This window comes from Schistocerca gregaria, chromosome 3 (genome assembly GCF_023897955.1).
Source record: "Schistocerca gregaria isolate iqSchGreg1 chromosome 3, iqSchGreg1.2, whole genome shotgun sequence".
Classification (NCBI taxonomy): domain Eukaryota; kingdom Metazoa; phylum Arthropoda; class Insecta; order Orthoptera; family Acrididae; genus Schistocerca; species Schistocerca gregaria.
Genome location: NC_064922.1, coordinates 801,869,617 through 801,883,391, shown reverse-complemented (window position 1 = coordinate 801,883,391; position 13,775 = coordinate 801,869,617).

The window sequence follows — 13,775 nt, the reverse complement described above, 5'->3', positions numbered from 1 at the left end:
AGGGTTTGTGTATGTGCGTAGCAGCAGGCGGTAATTTTGATAATGACAGGAGTTGAATTCTAAAGGGAAACCATTGTTAGGTGAACAGATTAACTATTGATTTTTGTGATTGATTTCTTTTGTAATTGTCAGGGAATTGTTTCACCATGTATGTAATTGCGAAATATTGCAGTCTTTCTCAAGAGTTTGATTTACTTGTAGTATTGCTTTAGTGCCACTGGAGGCAAATTTACTTATGAAGCGATTGTTCAAAGAGCTTCTAGCGTGTTGTTAATTGAATGAGAAAGAATCGCTTTCAGAATATAATTTTTGAAAAAAGGAATTGCTTGTTTGGGTTATCATTTATCGAGTTTACATTTGACCAAATCCTTTCTCTTGAATTATATGTAGTTGTAGTAAGCCGCAGCAACAGCGGGAGCCGCCATAAGGAACATGCATTGCACTCAGCAGAATAATAGGTTTCTTATGTTTTTATTAAATAATGGAATGCAGTAGGTCAAGCAGTGGCAGCAGAAAGACCAAGTAAGTTATTTGTTGTGCACAGGACCAATTTAAAAAAAAAATTCAGGCGATATCTGTAATAGTCAAGTTAACAAGAGTATAACCACGAGATTGCCAGTAGAAAACACGAGATAAGAAGATAGACCTCGCGACTTTCACCTGTCGACATGCATGCCGGGACACGTTTTTTTTTTTTTTTTTTTTTGTTTATTCGTAGTTAGATACGCTTCTTCTTTCTACTGCCAACTGCAAGCTTATGCATCAGTAATCATTAGTGGCGGCAGAGCATTTTTATCGCTTGCGCACTGCTTTGTATTAACACAAAGTTTTATTTAAGCAGCATTGTTTTTCAATTTGTTGGTGCATTATGTAATATTTAATTGAACAGTGGTATTTTAGAATAGCGATATATTTTAGCGACATGTTCTCGTTCGTATTGTGACAATGAGACGCAATACAAAATGAAATGGAAAATAATGCAAATGATACTGCAAACGCGAACGTAGATACGGTTCCGAACATGAATGTAGAAGCGGTTTCAAAAGCAGTTTCAGAATATTCGGAACAGAGAGTAGAAAATTTATAATATTGAGATCATTGAATTTTCGAAGAATACTGTGGAGAATCGGAATGCCAACAGTGCGTCATGAACAACTGTGTGCTACACGCAACTTAGGACATGACAATACAGTGACGTAAATCGAACTCATTATGAGAAATTCCAGCGTTGATTCCGCCTCAAAAGTGCAGAGTAATTTTGTTTTCCCCAGTTTCGGTGGAAATTCTGGCCTCTTTGCCACTCCGATGGAGCGGAATAATTTTGCCTTTCCTTCTGTTAGTGGAAATACAGGAACTGCTTCTGCTTTAACAGAGAAGAGTAAAGTTGCACTCCCTGCCCCCAGTAATGATGTTTTACAACTGTTATTGAGTAAACTCACTGAATTTAATGACAGACAGGAGAGTAAACTCACTGAATTTAATGACAGACAGGAGAGTAAACTCACTGAATTTAACAACAATAATGCAAAGAATTCAAAATCGCTTCAGAACTAAATTAACGAGAATCTCGCATTGTTTGGGGGTGAGGTGAATGACAATGTAATGCGTAAATTTGAAGAAATGACCAGTCAGTTTAAAAGTCAGGTACGTGAAGAATTCAAATCAGATATTAATAATCTTGTATCCAGACTTGATCACATACAAAATGTGGCTATTGCTGAAGTGAAACGACAGACGTCACAACAAGAACTGGAATTTATCAAAAATATCATCTCAATACCAAATCCTGTGTCACTGCTGGCGGACACGGCAGCACGGCATCTCGGCGACGACCCCTCGCCCAACACACGTGCGCACCACAGCAGGCGGGCTCCTACACTGGCTTCCAAACTGCCACTAATTAATCCGCGCGCTGCGAAGAGCGACAACAGTATCTCAGTTTCCAGAGCTTGTGTATGCGCGCTATAGCCAACCTTTAAATACTAAGAGAGTATTGCCAACTCTCACTTTATGAAAGTCGGAAACGTGATGGTACGCATTTCTCCTCCTTACACGAGGCATCACAACAACTTTTCACCAGGCAACGCCGGCCAACTGCTGTTTGTGTATGAGAAATCGGTTGGAAACTTTCCTCGTGTCAGCACGTTGTAGGTGTCACAAGCGGCGCCAACCTTGTGTGAATGCTCTGAAAGGCTGCTCATTTGCTTATCACAGCATCTTCTTCCTGTCGGTTAAACTTCACGTCAGTAGCACGTCATCTTCGTTGTGTAGCAGTTTTAGTGGCCAGTAGTGTAGAAAAGGCCAGGTGATACCGGAAGAAATCAGTAGATTACAGCATGGTCAGACAGAGAATCCGAAATCAGATGTGGATTTAAGTCGTACCTAAGAGCAGATATACACTCAGAACACAATATACTAGGGACGAAGAGTAGGCTGAAATTTAAGAGATTAATCAGGAAGAATCAATATGCCAAGAAGTGGGATACGGAAGAACCAAGTGATGACGAGATACGCTTCAAGTTCTCTAAGGTTGCAGATGTAGCAATAACGAGTAGCTCAGTAGGCAGTACAGTTGAACCAAGCTTAACAGAAGAAGGAGGGAAGTACAAAAATGTTACCGAAAACTCAGGAATACAGAAGTACAAGTCTTATTGGAATGAAGTAATAGGAAGCGTAGAGAATCTAAGACGACATGGCTGCATAAAAGATGTGAATAAATCGAGAAAGGAATTATTGTCGAAAGGACTCACCATACAGGAAAGTCACGGCAACTTTCGTTGACATTAAAAGCAAGGGTGGTAACAAAAAAAAATGGCTCTGAGCACTATGGGACTTAACTTAGAACTACTTATACCTAACTAACCTAAGAACATCACACACATCCATGCCCGAAGCAGGATTTGAAGCTGCGACCGTAGCAGTCGCGCGGTTCCAGACTGTAGAGCCTAGAACTGCTCAGCCACCCCGGCCGACAAGGGTGGTAACATTAAGAGCGCAACGGGAATTCCACTGTTATATGCAGAGGAGAAAATGCTTAGGTGGAGAGCGCCCCTGTAAGGGGGAAGATTTGCCTGATGAGATAGAATAAGAAAGGAGTCGATTTAGGAGAAATAGGTGGTCCGGTATTGGAATCAGAGTTTAAGAGATCATTGATATACTTAAAATCAGAGGAGGCTGTAGAGACAGATATCAAACCATCAGAGTTCTAAAATCATTGAGGAAGTGGCAACAAAACGGCTATTTACTTTGGTGTGTAGAATTTATGAGTATAGCGACTTACCATCTGACTTTCACAAAAATATCATCCACACAATTCCGAAGACTGCAAGAGCTGATAAGTGCGAGAATTATCGCACGATCAGATTAACAACTCATTCATGCAAGTTGCTGACAAGAGTAATATACAGAAGAACATAAAAGAAAATCGAGGATGTGCTAGCTGATTCTCAGTTTGGCTGTAGAAAAGGTGAAGCTACGAGAGAGGCAATTCTAAAGTTGCTGTTGATGATGTAAGCAAGACTAAATAAAAGTCAAGGCACGTTAATAGGATCTGTCCATCTACAAAAACGAGTTCGTCAAGAAAAATGCTGGAAGATGTTAGAAATTCTAGATATAAAAAGTGGTAAGCTATAGGGAGACATGGGTAATATACAGTATGTACAAGAGCTAAGAGGGAATTATAAGCGTAGACGACCAAGAACTAAGTGCTCGGATTAAAAAGGGCTAAGACAGGGTTGTAGTCATTCGCCCCAAATGTTCCATTTGTACATCGAAGGAACAAAGATGGAAATAAAAGAAAGGTTCAGTAGTGGAATTAAAATTCGAGGTAGAAGTGTATCAATGATACAATTCGCTGATGATATAGCTATCCTGAGCGAAAGTGAAGAATAATTATATGATCTGCTGAATGGAATAAACAATTTATTGAATTCAGAATATGGGTTAAGGGTAAATCGAAGAAAGAAAAGTAACAGAGATGTAAATAGAAATAAACTTACCATCAGGATTTATTATTGATTAAAAACAGTCTTGGTTGCAATATTAGTTTCTTTTATTTTTCAGCGGCGCGTTTTGCCTTATTTAGGCATCTTTTCTAGATGGACGCGAGAGCCACCAAGATTTGCATAACGCGTTCCCGGTCACAGGATTGATGGTCACGAATTGTTAAGGAATTCAGCTACCTAGGTATTGAAAAAACCAGTAACGGTCGGAGCAAGGAGGGAATAAATAGCAGTCTCGCAATGGAAGAAAGGTCATTCCTGGCCATACATAGGCCTGAATTTTAAGAGGAAATGTATGAGAATGTACGTTTCTAGCGATAGTATTGCATGGTAATGAAAAATGGACAGAGGGAAAACCGAAACAGAAGATAATTGCAGTTTTTGAGATGTGGTGCTACAGACAAATATCAAAAATTAAGTAGACTAATGAGGTAAGAAATGAGAAGTTTCTGCCCAAAATCGGAGAGAGAAAGAATATGTCGAAAATACTGATAAAGCGAAGGGACTTAGAACGTTATGAAGTACCGTACCTCGAAGAAAACCATTTATTGACACACAGTCAGCACGGATTCAGAAAATATCGTTCTTGTGAAACACAACTAACTCTTTATACTCATGAAGTAATAAGTGCTATCGACAGAGGATGTCAAATTGATTCCACATTTTTAGATTTCCAGGTGGCTTTCGACACCGTTCCTCACAAGCGTCTTCCAACCAAAATGCGTGCCTACGGAGTATCGCCTGAGTTGTGCTACTGGATTCGTGATTTGCTGTCAGAAAGGTCACGGTTCGTAGTAACAGACGGAGAGTTATCGAGTAAAGCAGAAGTAATATCCGGTGTTCCCCAAGGAAGTGTTATAGGCACTCTATTGTTCCCGATCTATATTAATGACATATGAGACAATCTGAGTAGCCGTCTTAGATTGTTTTCAGATGATGGTGTCATTTACCGTCTTGCAAAGTCATCAGTTGATGGAAACGACTTGCAAAATGATTTAGATCTCTGTATGTTGCGAAAAGTGGCAATTGACCATGAATAAAGATAAGTGTGAAGTTATTCACGCGAGTACTAAAAGAAATCAGCTAAATTTCGATTACGCGATAAGTCACACAAGTCAGAAAGCTGTAAATTCAGCTAAATACATAGGGATTACAATTACAAATAACCTAAATTGGAACGATCACATGGTTAATATTGTGAGTAGAGCAAACCAAAGACTCTGACTCATTGGCAGAACAATTAGAAGGAGCAACAGGTCTACTAAGGAGACTACTTACACCACGCTTGTCCACCATATTCTGGAGTATTGCTGTGCAGTGTGGGATCCACATCAGATGGGACTGATGAATGACATTGATAAAATACAAAGTAGGCTCAAGGGCTCTGAGCACTATGGGACTTAACATCTATGGTCATCAGTCCCCTAGAACTTAGAACTGCTTAAACCTAACTAACCTAAGGACATCACACAACTCCCAGCCATCACGAGGCAGAGAAAATCCCTGACCCCGCCGGGAATCGAACCCGGGAACCAAGGCGTGGGAAGCGAGAACGCTACCGCACAACCACGAGATGCGGGCAATACAAAGAAGGGCAGCTCGTTTTTTACTATCGCGAAATAGCGGAGATAGTGCCACAGATATGATACGTGAATTGGAGTGGCAATCAGTAAAACAAAGGCGTTTCTCGTTGCGATGGGATCTTCTCATGAAATCTCAATCACCAGTTTTCTCATCCGATTGAGAAAACATTCTGTTGGCACTCACTTGCATAGGGGGAAACGATCCTCACGATAAAATAAGAGAAATCAGGGCTCGCACAAAAAAATTTAAATGCTCATTTCTCATGCGTGCGGTTCGAGAGTGGAACGGTAGAGAGACAGCTTGACGGTGAACCCTCTGCCAGGTACTTTATTGTTAATAGCAGAGTAATCACGTACATTTAGATAATAGGACATCTGTTAAGACATGAGGAAATGACTCTCATCGTACTAGAGGGAGCTGCAGAGGGCAAAAGCTGTAGAGAAAGACAGAGATTAGACTACATCGTGCAAATAATTGAGGGCTTAAGTTGCAAGTGCTCCTCTGAGAAGAAGTGGTTGTCACAGGAGAAGAATTCGTGGCAGGCGGTACCAAATCGGTCAGAAGACAGATGACTCAAGAAGAAAAAAAAAAAAACTTGATTCCGGCAGCTGCTACACTGATAATTGCCTCATTTGTCAGCCCATGCTGCCTTCGGAACGGTGAGGATCATATTTCTCCGAAAGTCAGTTGGTATGTTGCCAGTCTCATATCTTCTACACACCAATGTGAACCGTCGTTTTGTTGCCACTTTCCCTAAGGACTTGAGAAATTCTGATCGAATGTTATCTATTCCTTCTGCCTTATATGATCTTAAGCTCTCTAAAGCTCTCTTAAATTTTGATTCTATTACTGGATCCCCCATCTCTCCTAGATCGACTACTGGTTCTTCTTCTATCACAACAGACAAATATTCCTCCTCATAGAGGCCTTCAGTGTACGCTTTTCACCTATCTGCTCTCTCCTCTGCATTTTACTGCGGAATTTCTGTTGCACTTTTAATGTTAGCCCGCTTGCTTTTAATTTCACTGAAAGTAGTTTTGTCTTTCCTATATGCTGAGTCAGTCCTTCCGGCAATCCTTTCGCCAATCATTTTCTTTTCGACTCCTTCACAATTTTCGTGCTGCCGTTCCGTTGTAGCTTCTCTGCATTTTCTTTTTATTTCATTCCTTAGGGACTTGTATGTACCTACACCTGAATTTCCATGAACACGTTCGTACTTCCTTCTTTCATCAACCGGCAGAAATATTTCTCCTGTCAACCATAGTTTGATCTCAGTTACCTTCTTTGTAACTATGTTTTTCCTCTCCTGTAACCCTGCCTTCAACGTTTTCCCCTAAAACTACACAGCCATTAGATTTTCATTTCGCTTTATGTACTTTATTATCTTTTCAGTATTCTCATTTACTTTCTGTATCTCTTGTGTGTGTGTGTGTTTGAGGTTTACGGGCGCTAAACAGCGTGGTCATCAGCGCCCAAACGCATAGAAACAGGAACACAAGCGGTGAAGGGACGAAGACGGACGCCGAACAAGGAGAACGGCTAAAAGACACAGGCCTGACGCAGTTCCAAATGCGCACATACAGAGGCAAAACAAGAGGAGAAGAAACACACTAAAAAAGGAAAGGAAACACAAGGAAAAGAGAACAGATACCGAAGGGAAACAAGGAGGTATTCGTGACTGGCGGACCTCTTACCTAAAACCTGGGTGAGCCAGTCTTCATCTTCAGTTTGCGATGTCGGCATGTATACCTGAACATTCGTTGAGGGTGTTGGTTCGTTCTTTTGCTCTCGAATCTGAGATAAACTACTGTATACTGAACTGTTCTCGGCCTTATCTTCCTGTTCATAACGAATCCTACTCTCATTATATCATTATCTTCTGCTATTGGTGTTGTTGTTGTCTTCAGTCCTGAGACTGGTTTGATGCAGCTCTCCATGCTACTCTATCCTGTGCAAGCTGCTTCATCTCCCAGTACCTACTGCAACCTACATCCTTCTGAATCTGCTTAGTGTACTCATCTCTCGGTCTCCCTCTACGATTTTTACCCTCCACGCTGCCCTCCAATGCTAAATTTGTGATCCCTTGATGCCTCAAAACATGTCCTACCAACCGATCCCTTCTTCTAGTCAAGTTGTGCCACAAACTTCTCTTCTCCCCAATCCTATTCAATACCTCCTCATTAGTTACGTGATCTATCCACCTTATCTTCAGTATTCTTCTGTAGCACCACATTTCGAAAGCTTCTACTCTCTTCTTGTCCAAACTAGTTATCGTCCATGTTTCACTTCCATACATGGCTACACTCCAAACAAATACTTTCAGAAACGACTTCCTGATACATAGATCTATATTCGATGTTAACAAATTTCTCTTCTTCAGAAACGCTTTCCTTGCCATTGCCAGTCTACATTTTATATCCTCTCTACTTCGACCATCATCAGTTATTTTACTTCCTAAATAGCAAAACTCCTTTACTACTTTAAGTGTCTCATTTCCTAATCTAATTCCCTCAGCATCACCCGATTTAATTTGACTACATTCCATTATCCTCGTTTTGCTTTTGTTAATGTTCATCTTATATCTTCCTTTCAAGACACTGTCCATTCCGTTCAACTGCTCTTCCAAGTCCTTTGCCGTCTCTGACAGAATTACAATGTCATCGGCGAACCTCAAAGTTTTTACTTCGTCTCCGTGAATTTTAATACCTACTCCAAATTTTTCTTTTGTTTCCTTTACTGCTTGCTCAATATACAGATTGAATAACATCGGGGAGAGGCTACAACCCTGTCTCACTCCTTTCCCAACCACTGCTTCCCTTTCATGCCCCTCGACTCTTATTACTGCCATCTGGTTTCTGTACAAATTATAAATAGCCTTTCGCTCCCTGTATTTTACCCCTGCCACCTTTAGAATTTGAAAAAGAGTATTCCAGTCAACATTGTCAAAAGCTTTCTCTAAGTCTACAAATGCTAGAAACGTAGGTTTGCCTTTTCTTAATCTTTCTTCTACAATAAGTCGTAAGGTCAGTATTGCCTCACGTGTTCCAACATTTCGACGGAATCCAAACTGATCCTCCCCGAGGTCTGCATCTACCAGTTTTTCCATTCGTCTGTAAAGAATTCGCGTTAGTATTTTGCAGCCGTGGCTTATTAAACTGTTAGTTCGGTAATTTTCACATCTGTCAGCACCTGCTTTCTTTGGGATTGGAATTATTATATTCTTCTTGAAGTCTGAGGGTATTTCGCCTGTCTCATACATCTTGCTCACCAGCTGGTAGAGTTTTGTCATGACTGGCTCTCCCAAGGCCGTCAGTAGTTCTAATGGAATGTTGTCTACTCCGGGGACCTTGTTTCGACTCAGGTCTTTCAGTGCTCTGTCAAACTCTTTACGCAGTATCGTATCTCCCATTTCGTCTTCATCTACATCCTCTTCTATTTCCATAATATTGTCCTCAAGTACATCGCCCTTGTATAAACCTTCTATATACTCCTTCCACCTTTCTACCTTCCCTTCTTTGGTTAGTACTGGGCTGCCATCTGAGCTCTTGATATTCATACAAGTGGTTGTCTTCTCTCCAAAGGTCTCTTTAATTTTCCTGTAGGCAGTATCTATCTTACCCCTAGTGAGATAAGCTTCTACATCCTTACATTTGTCCTCTAGCCATCCCTGTTTAGCCATTTTGCACTTCCTGTCGATCTCATTTTTGAGACGTTTGTATTCCTTTTTGCCTGCTTCATTTACTGCATTTTTATATTTTCTCCTTTCATCAATTAAATTCAATATTTCTTCTGTTACCCAAGGATTTCTAGCAGCCCTCGTCTTTGTACCTACTTTATCCTCTGCTGCCTTCACTACTACATCCCTCAGAGCTAGCCATTCTTCTTCTACTGTATTTCTTTCCCCTATTCCTGTCAATTGTTCCCTTATGCTCTCTCTGAAACTCTGTACAACCTCTGGTTCTTTCAGTTTATCCAGGTCCCATCTCCTTAATTTCCCACATTTTTGCAGTTTCTTCAGTTTTAATCTACAGGTCATAACCAATAGATTGTGGTCAGAGTCCACATCTGCCCCTGGAAATGTCTTACAGCTTAAAACCTGGTTCCTAAATCTCTGTCTTACCATTATATAATCTATCTGATACCTTTTAGTATCTCCAGGGTTCTTCCACGTATACAACCTTCTTTCATGATTCTTAAACCAAGTGTTAGCTATGATTAAGTTGTGCTCTGTGCAAAATTCTACTAGGCGGCTTCCTCTTTCATTTCTTAGCCCCAATCCATATTCACCTACTATGTTTCCTTCTCTCCCTTTTCCTACACTCGAATTCCAGTCACCCACGACTATTAAATTTTCATCTCCCTTCACTATCTGAATAATTTCTTTTATTTCATCGTACATTTCTTCAATTTCTTCATCATCTGCAGAGCTAGTTGGCATATAAACTTGTACTACTGTAGTAGGTGTGGGCTTCGTATCTATCTTGGCCACAATAATGCGTTCACTATGCTGTTTGTAGTAGCTTACCCGCATTCCTATTTTCCTATTCATTATTAAACCGACTCCTGCATTACCCCTATTTGATTTTGTGTTTATAACCCTGTAGTCACCTGACCAGAAGTCTTGTTCCTCCTGCCACCGAACTTCACTAATTCCCACTATATCTAACTTTAACCTATCCATTTCCCTTTTTAAATTTTCTAACCTACCTGCCCGATTAAGGGATCTGACATTCCACGCTCCGATCCGTAGAACGCCAGTTTTCTTTCTCCTGATAACGACATCCTCCTGAGTAGTCCCCGCCCGGAGATCCGAATGGGGGACTATTTTACCTCCGGAATATTTTACCCAAGAGGATGCCATCATCATTTAATCATACAGTAAAGCTGCATGTCCTCGGGAAAAATTACGGCTGTAGTTTCCCCTTGCTTTCAGCCGTTCGCAGTACCAGCACAGCAAGGCCGTTTTGGTTAATGTTGCAAGGCCAGATCAGTCAATCATCCAGACTGTTGCCCCTGCAACTACTGAAAAGGCTGCTGCCCCTCTTCAGGAACCACACGTTTGTCTGGCCTCTCAACAGATACCCCTCCGTTGTGGTTGCACCTACGGTACGGCCATCTGTATCGCTGAGGCACGCAAGCCTCCCCACCAACGGCAAGGTCCATGGTTCATGGGGGGAGGCTGCTATTGGTATTAGCATGTATTTACCTGACCAGAAATCCTTGCGTGCTTTCCATTTAATTTTACTGACCACCACTATATCTAGAATGAGCTTCTCGAATTTCTTTTTTCTGATTTTCTAGCTTCGCTACCATATTCAGGCTTCAGACATTCCTCGCAATGACTCGAAGAACGTTATCCTTTCGTAGGTTATTCTATCTTTTCTTGAGATCACCTTCCCCTTGGCAGTCTCCTCACGAGGTCGGAATGGGACGCTATTCCGGAAACTTTTGCCAAATGAGACGACATCATCAGACTTTCTCAGTTGCGCTGTCCTGTGGATACACGTTATTTGTCTTTAATTCAGTGGTTTCTATTGCCTTCTGCATTCTCATGGCGCCGATCATTGCTCATTCTTCATCCTTTTGGGGCAGTATCACACCCCAAGGAGAAGAACGTGATCTAAATCTCTGTGCGCTCTTCCGTCCGCTTTGACGAGGCCGGTGGCTAAATCAGGGTGACTTCTTATGCTTTAAGTCTTCGGCCGGTATTGCTGATTATTACTCAAAATTTAGACGCTGGCCAGATTTCAACGCCGGACTGATGTTCTGATTATTAGTCGAGCCATGGGAAACTGCAAGGTGGTGTGGCAGTCAGTAAATCCGTTTTCTCGACATATGACTCGCAGTATTCCATACGATGGTGAAGATCTAATAGGCTTTGGTGCGAGAGCCAGTTTTTGGTGTAATTTACGACAGTTTGCCCCACAGTGTATACACATTTACTGAGATGTGGACGCTGAAACAGAGTTTAATACTTCTGAGATCAAATTAGGACTGCATGGAACTGTTTCAGACATAAAAGTGTTACGTTTATAGTGATTCAGTGAGGTGAAATGATTGTAAGATTGAAGCTTAATTACGAATTTCTTGACAAATTTTGGTAATATAACTTTTCTGCTGCCAAGCAATAGTACTTATTATTATTATTGGTTTCTGTTAAACACTCATCATAGTAGTCTGCAGTGGTGTTTTGCTAGCTCTCACCTAAATTTATCGAACAATCATTCTACATTTCTATCATGTGAACACCTTAGGCAGCTTTGAATAACAAGCTGTAGGACTTTAGTGTTTTGTCACCCCTTGACATTAAGTAAACAACAATAGTTCGTAGTGACTATATCTATGGCTTCAGCGACCACCTGGAAATTTCATTTGGGGCTGGAATGGGAGGAAACCCTAATATCTGCTACGATTCTAAATGCTCTGTGCGCGAGCTTCACAGAGAATGTGTGTAGTTCCGTAAGCAAGTCACAAATCTAGGAGACAAGAGGAACTACAAAAGACAAAGTTACCAAAAACTTAAATGAAAATTACCGTTGTTATACTCTAACACAGAATTATATGCTAGCGCAGACTCTAGACAACATACCATAATTTCTCCGATAGCTCACTCTAGGCATATGGCGCTTTCAGACTGCTTGCAAAATAAACTACAAACGATTTGAATGAAAAATTAAGGAATCTTCGTTCCAGGAAAAGTAAATTTAATAGAGAAGCAGTACCTAAGCTACAGATCGTAGTCCAATAATAAATAAATCAGGTGAAGGATACCTTAACAGCAAATGTAATGCTACTGAAAATTTCCGAAGTGTACAAGGTGGAACTAATGAAGCTCGATAGGGTAGGATAGAGAGTCGTGTTACAGAGCGGTGTTGGAGCTAAATGGCTAATCTGTCGCTTATATACTACAGGTATCGTTTAACCAATATGAGGAAGAAGCGATACACATACTGAATCATACGAAGTGGGAGGAAAAGTAGACCAATGATAATTTTGGCCTTTCATGCTCCTGAGTGTAACATGAAGATGCATCTTACAGTCGAATAGATAGCCTTCATGCAAATAGGTTGGACTACAGGTAAGCGAAACAATAACTGTGATTAAGGCTAGTAGAGACTGCCTATCCATCAAAATTATACACCACGTAATGAAAAGAGATAAATGTATGAATTTGAGCAACCACAGAAAATCTAAATCTTATGGGAGAGGGTTGGAGACTAGTGAGGGAGGGAATTTTAACCAACCCTCACATATGTGGGTCCACCGCTCTACCATGCTCCATGGCTGAAGATGAATAAGAAGAAATGTTCCTGGGGGAAAAAGGTGAGGAAAGAAAGGTACTCTAAACGCATATTGCACAGTGGAACATATGACAAATCACATAATTTTTAAATGACACGAGGGGGAAAACTGTACGATGAAACATACAATATTTGAAATGAGGGATTTATTTATAATTAATATGTGTAGAGCAGAACATGATGTGAGATAGGAATACGTGCATGATTGTACAGTCAGTAACATGACAAAAGATAAGGAAAAATAGTTAAATATTTTAAACGTAGCTGCACGACAGCAACAGTTCCACGTAATAAAATTATAAACAGCCGACCAGTTGCAATGGATAAAGAATTCTTTACCTAGGTTTCGACAAATATAAATTTGTCTTCTTCAGAAGGTGGAAATTTTGCATAAGTAATAACTAATGTACCATCGCCGTTGTACAAATGTCGCCATAGATCCATAAGTCAAAAATGAAATATAGCCCTAGAATTAGGGTTTGTCACGTAAATAAAATAGTGCATGGATCGTGCAAAGCTCACAACTTAGCCTTCTACAGTAATGATAAAGGTTACGCAATACGTGATCAACAGTCCCATTGTAAGAAGAGAAAGTATTTAGAAATACACTCCTGGAAATTGAAATAAGAACACCGTGAATTCATAGTCCCAGGAAGGGGAAAGTTTATTGACACATTCCTGGGGTCAGATACATCACATGATCACACTGACAGAACCATAGGCACATAGACACAGGCAACAGAGCATGCACAATGTCGGCACTAGTACAGTGTATATACACCTTTCGCAGCAATGCAGGCTGCTATTCTCCCATGGAGACGATGGTAGAGATGCTGGATGTAGTCCTGTGGAACGGCTTGCCATGCCATTTCCACCTGGCGCCTCAGTT